At 41.8% G+C, this 6,595-nt stretch overlaps 1 long non-coding RNA gene across 1 annotated transcript; it reads right to left on the bottom strand.

Moving 5' to 3' along the window:
- Positions 1 to 514: 514 nt before the first annotated feature.
- On the bottom strand, positions 515 to 5,992 carry LOC130540545 (uncharacterized). The gene is made up of 4 exons (XR_008954535.1): positions 5,796 to 5,992; positions 4,852 to 5,044; positions 3,971 to 4,026; positions 515 to 1,270 (listed from the first exon to the last, which is right to left on the bottom strand). It is a non-coding gene; the product is annotated as an uncharacterized LOC130540545 (long non-coding RNA).
- Between the last annotated feature and the right edge of the window lie 603 nt (positions 5,993 to 6,595).

Raw genomic sequence — 6,595 nt, forward strand, 5'->3', positions numbered from 1 at the left:
AACTGCCAGTATGGGAATAAAGCTGACTTGAGATAAAATTCAAGTTCTGACATAACTAACTGTATGACCTTGAGTAAGTCATTGAATTCATCTCCCACTACAGAGAAAGAGAGATATGTTGACCTAAAATTTGAAGTGTTGAGGTAAGGAATAAATGATATGTCATATACCAAAAGTCTAGCAATGTTCTTAATCCAGCATGTCCCAAACTTCTATTTGGCTACAAAATACATACTCTCTCCTCTAACTCCTACTAGTATCCCCAGAATACTTAGGAAATTCTCCGCTCTCCGCATCTGCAGATTCCCATTTTCCAGTTTTCCTTCTTCCTGTGAGAGTGAGAAGCAGAACATTTAGGCTGGCACATTGCAGTTCCTTTGCCTTAGGCTAACGGACCTCTTCAGATGTCAAAGTATTGTGAACTCATATTGGGAATCCCCTTTTCTGAAGTGGCCTGACAGGGCTTTGATAATCTGAGAATCTTTGGCATAGTGACTGTTCCACTGTGACCTTCCTGCATTTATCATTTAATCAGACATGTTTAGTTTTTACAATGGATACTTTTCTTCCCAGAACAATGTTAGGATAAATATGTCATTTAAGAACCTTCCTTTATGTCTTGCTGATCTCCCATCAAATTTTATCTTGGTCACATAAAGATCAGATTGTCCTTTGTCTATGAGTGTGCAATGATTGGGGAGGTTGAGAGAAGGGGGCTAACAATAACTGAGCTTTTGCGGAGTGCTCCCAGAGGAGGATGTGGCAAGGACACAAGACACAGGACTAGAACTCTGCAGATGCAGGCTTGTCCATTGCAAGAAGGGGCAACCAGCCCATTTACAGATGAGCGAACAGAGGCCCAGGCGTTACTCAACTGGTTCATGTTCACGTGATGCTGGGTACATGTAGAGCAGATTGTTTGTTTTCTTCTGCTGCAGAATGAGGTCTTACCATGCTTCCTCTTTAGCTACCCTAAGGGTTTAGTGCTGGCCTCTCATGGTTTGCTCTTCCCAGTGCTGTCTATGGATTGTACACAAAGACTCTGGTTTTGTCAAGCTGGCTTTGCCAAGTTGACAATCGATGTTACAGAGGACAAAGAATCCCAGAGGATGAACTTCTGCCACTTGACCTGGTGTCCTGGGAGATGCCTGAGTGATTGATCTTCCCTCTGGGCCCTGGGAGGACGCAGTTCAGAGATCAAAGTTCGAGGTCCCTGAGGAGGCATTAGGCTAAGAGAGTGCCCTTCACAGAAGACATGGAGACAACACCCCTGAATAAAAGGAACAGAATAATTAAATATAACTAGAAGATTAAATTTAAATTGGCACACAACCCAAATTTTAAGTTTGGGTTTTATCCTAATGTCTACCAGGGCTTTAAAATCTTTTTGTTTCATAATATTCACCAGGAAAAATAGAGGTATAGCTTATGTTAGTTCTGTAGCTTAAAATTATCTTTTAAAAAAATTCTCACACTAGATACAATATTAGGTTGTTCTTATTAGTTTTTCCATAAAAACACATTTGCAAGAATAGTCTTGTTTAAAATCTAATGGAATCATAGTTTGTAAATGCTCAGTTAAAGATTTAGGTGAATATGATTGTCCCATCAATGAGTGTTGCGGAAATTTGTTCATGGAAATTAGATTTTTGATGCTGCTTCCTTTCCCAGGTGGCATGTTATCATCTCTTTAGCTACATTTTCCATTGGGTTATTGCTGCAGATGTAGCCTCAATGTCAAAACATTTGGGAAAAACAGTATCATATTGCAAACAGCATTAGTGATACATTGGGGCCATTTGGGGAAGGGGACAGACTATCCAAGGTTCAACCTTATCATGTCCACACTGACCTTACAGAAGCAAGATTCACAAACCTGTGGGCTGGCTGTCCCCTGCCTGGGCTATGATTGATTTAGAAATCATGTGGGGCTGAGGCTTGAAAGCTGTGAGTTGCTGGGGAGGATGGGGCTGGCAGAGGCAGCTCTAAAATTGTCAATGCATAATTGCGTGTCTGCCAGGTTATCATTATTCACTTGGGGTTGCAACAGGGATCACATTAATACACTGACAGCTGACTCCTTAGGAGAACAGCTGAGTAGAATCTCATCCTCACCCAGGAAAGATTCAATACGCAATAAAGGTGGGGGACAAAGCAAATCTCCTCAAAATTTCTCTCCATCTCTCTTCCTCTGTTTGATGCCCCTTTGGAAAGCTCATTTATAATGTAGCCATGGTTGCAAGGTGATTGCTATTCTGTACATCTATCCAAGAAGAGACTCTGATATGTTGATCTATGTAAGACTCTGATATGTTCAGCCACTGAGGATTCTATTTGTGAAAGAGTTTAATAGGTGTTTTGGGGAAAGGCCATGGCCCCTGTCACTGTGGAGTTAAAACTCATGGTTGGTAAGACTCTGATGTAAACCTTCCACCTTAACAGGGAAGATGCGGGAACCCGGGGCCCCTAGAAGGTTTGACATTTGATGTGATTCTGTAGGCACAGGTGTTTTCCTCAGACCAATCCTATAGACAATATCCCTTGAATTTACTGAGAGAGGAGGTAGGATGAAAAAGCAGATCAGCAACCCCAACAGGATTGCTTCTATCATAGGGCAAAATGAAGAGAGAAGGGCTATGGGTTGGGATATTCATAAAAACAAGGATAAAGTTGTTTATCCTGTTTTTAACCTGGAAAAATCTAGACTGAAAAATGGGTTGATGAGGACCCAGAAGGGAAGGGAGGAGAGCTGCCAGCAAACAGGATACCTTTAGAGGGAGTACAGGGCCCATCCTGTGCTGGTAAAAGGGTAAGTGGTGAGAAGGCCACACCAGGGCTTTATAGCAGCAGACACCAGCAGAGCGGTCCTGGTCACCAAGAGAGTAGGAAGTCCTGTTCAGGGAGTGGATGGGCCACAGAGAACTCTGTAGAAAAGGGAGGTGGATGTACCTGTAATTTCTCTCTGGCATCTCTATGCTAGACACAACTGGAGTAAGCAGTGGATGAGAACACTGGAGCTGGAATCATATCACCTGGATTCAAATCTTGTTCCTGCCACTTGCTACTATTCATGAAGTGGAAAAGTTTACCACCTGTGGCAGACATAGAGATAGGTTTCTCAGGTTCCCTTTCAAGAATGGACTTGCTGCTCAGTTGAGAAGAGTGTGGATAGCTGATGGCCTCTAGCTATTAGGCGTACAGTTCATCCACACTTATAAGCTGAAGTCATGCTGCTCTTAGGGCAGCCCTTGCCAATGACTAAGCATGGTAGAGAAAAAAGGGTCCACGCATTTCCTTCAAAAGGGGACTCCTCTAGTGGGCAGTCTTTGCTTTGTTTCTTCTGGGACTGTGCAGAGACCTTATCAAGTCTGCATGGTGGTCTGATGGCTCCTGATATTCTGTCACCCAGGCTGGAGTGCAGTGGCATGATCATGGCTCACTGCAGCCTTGAGCTCCCAGGCTCAAAAGATCCTTCTTCTCAGCCTCCCAAGTAGCTGGGACTACAGGTGTGTGCTATCACAACCAGCTAAATTTTTGTATATTTTGTAAAGATAGGGTCTCCCAATGTTGCCCAGGCTGTTCTCAAACTCCTGGGCTCAAGCAAAGCCCCAGCCCCAGCCTCCCAAAGTGCTGGGACTACAAGTATGAGCCATCACACCCCAGGAATTAATCCACAATAAGCTTTTCTATTTCTGACTCCATCTTAGCCACTGCTTTCCAGAGAACCTGTTAGTGCCATGGCCCTATAGCTCAGTTTCTTCACTTGCAAATTGAAGATGGAGATAATCATTCCAGGCAGACAGGAATCAGGCAATGGTGGTGCTAAGCATGAGGAAGTAATTTCACTCCAAAGCAAACAGCACATATAGAATCAGAGACTTGTGAAACATCATGGCTTCGAAACAGTCTCACCTAATGCGAAACAATCACTCAGTGACCCAGCAGCCCTTGTGATACTTGTGATACGTACACCATTTCTTCAGGACAGTTGAACAGTAGCCCAGTGGCACGGAATCCATGTCACACCTGGAATTTCAAGAAGAACAAACTATTCACAAATAATACTCTTCATTATTTCAAACAGGGCAGACTAGAGCCTAGAGCCTGCTACAGTCTTTCCTGGACTCATGAAGCCTATATTTGCATGTCATGCAAGCCAATTTACATTGGACTTATGAGTGTAATCTCTCTAGAGAGAATGAGGTCCTTTAGACTCAAGTGTATTCTCTGTCCTTTCCTCTCTAGATATATGCATTTGAACCCATGAACAACCAGCAATTTGTGTGTATCTCAAGAAAATAATGGAAATGTGGCCAAATATGTCAATAATTAGGGAAAGCTAAAAAAGAAAAAAGGAAAACTCCAGGAACTCAATTGGTGTAGTGTTTTCCCTTCAAGAATGTACAACTACTGTCATTCGTGACATTTTGGGTAACTTGTGCACTGAACCACATCTTTGGCAGTGGCTTGTGCTGCCCACGGCTAAATCATTCTCTCACCTTGATTTGCCATGTGCATTGGCCCCAATAAATCACACCCCACTTACCCCCATGCCCCGACCTTATGTTTCACTCCCTCAATTTCTATGTTTTTCAGCCCTTTCAGGTTCAACAAATTTTAAAATTGATATAAAATTTTAAGTGATTAGACCATGTTTAGTGGTCTGATGTCCTCTTTTCATGTCCTCTACGCATCTCTCTCTCTCTCTCTTTCTCACACATCTTCACTTTTTTTTCTCTACACACACACACACACACAGAAACACACACCTCTTCCCCCTCCCTCTACATTCACCCTTATGCCTCCCCACTTATAGAGGAAAAAAATCAGAAGTATTTTCCCGCATCAAACATGTCTTCTGGACAGAAGAATATATCTGTCTCATTAGATGAGAAGCAAGGTTATCTAAGTTTTCTAGGTTTACTGGAGAGTGAGTCTTGCATTCCCCATTAGATGATAAGTTCACATGCTTAGCAAGCAGAGAGGTAGAGTCGTTGGGTTTTGTAAAGAAAGCCCACTAAAAGAGGCTGCTGTTCAATCCCACCTGGAAGGAGGAAATAGGAAATACTAGACCAGCATCCCTAATGGCCACCACACTAGGAGTGTGGTCTTGGGCAAGCTACCTAATTTTTTCCCTGAATTTACAAATTGAGATGATAATCATATTTTCTACACAATAGGACCACTATAGAATGAAATGAAAAAAGAAAACCACCCAGCCCTTGCACAGTGCTTGGAATATAGCAAATGTTCCTAAATGTTAGATATTATGACTTTTGTTTCCTAGCTTGATAAAAAATTATAAAGTTTACAGTCGCAGGAAAAATAGAATTCTAACATATGTTTCACAATTTACACTGCAGATCTGCTGTTCTTTTGACATTTCTATAATATTTCCAAGTGTAGCTATGTTTGCCCCTCTGGGACACTGAGGTATGAGGTTGGCATGGTAAGGGGGAAACATTATCTCGGTTTCCCATTTTCCTAATACTCCACGCATGGCCCAGAGATCATGTTTGGTTTAATGTTTCATGCAACCTGCTTTTGTGTTTTACTTTTTCACAAAATGAAGTGTTAATGCATGAAAGATCATTTACATATGGCCTACTAGTTATTTAAGAAAACAGCAATTAAACATGTTGAGATAATTAACAGTGTTCATATGATTAACAATGCTTTTTAGATGCTAGACATTAATGGAGTAGATGCCAAATAAATGTAATCCCACACTTCAGTTAGGATTTCTTTGTTAATTATATTAATTTACAAATTAAAAACAACAATCAAACAGTCACATTCATTCAAACACAAAGAGTATTTTAAAAGTTGAAATAATCAAGGGGAGTTTCTGCTCTGAGGACAGAATGGGATGGATTAACTGTATTTTCTGTTCCCACCAGAGGACAGAGTAATTAAGGACAAGAAATATCCTGCTACACTGCAGGCTGCCCAAAATGGACTCATCCAATCCTTTCATAAGCATAGTTTTTTTCAAGCTAAATTGCCGACTAGTATCCAACAAAATGGAATTGTTCTGCAGCTGTGATTCATATGCCCTTCTGTGGATCTCATTCCTGTGTGACCTCACAATACAGTATGGATTTTAACTGAGACACATGGAAACATCAGGTGAGCCCCCCTCTCAGAGCAGCATCTCAGCTACCTGGGCCTGTGGTCACAGACCTTATAAGTTGGGGTGATTCATATCCACTCATATTCACAGCAACATTCACAATCCCAGGACTGCTCCCAGATCATCATAGTCTATTTCTGAAGGTGGTGACCCCAATGCCATTGCTATGGGGCATCTGGGAACATATGTCCCTCCAGTGTCTGCTGAGCCACTGGCACATGCAACAGTTCCATTGTTAGGCAGCGGAATCCAGGGTAAATAAATTTAGACACACCAGCTCCACCACTGACTGGCTGAGCGGTCTTGGGCAAGATTACTTGCCTCAATATTTCTAAAAGTGTAAAATGTGGATAGGATATTATTATCTAGTTTATGGAGTTATTTCAAGGATTGAAATGAGATAATCCCTTGAATGTTAATTTCTTCCACTTGTTCTGGATGTGTTTAAGCCCTTAGTATTCA

Source organism: Pan paniscus, chromosome 8 (assembly GCF_029289425.2).
Source record: "Pan paniscus chromosome 8, NHGRI_mPanPan1-v2.0_pri, whole genome shotgun sequence".
NCBI classification, from domain to species: Eukaryota; Metazoa; Chordata; class Mammalia; order Primates; family Hominidae; genus Pan; species Pan paniscus.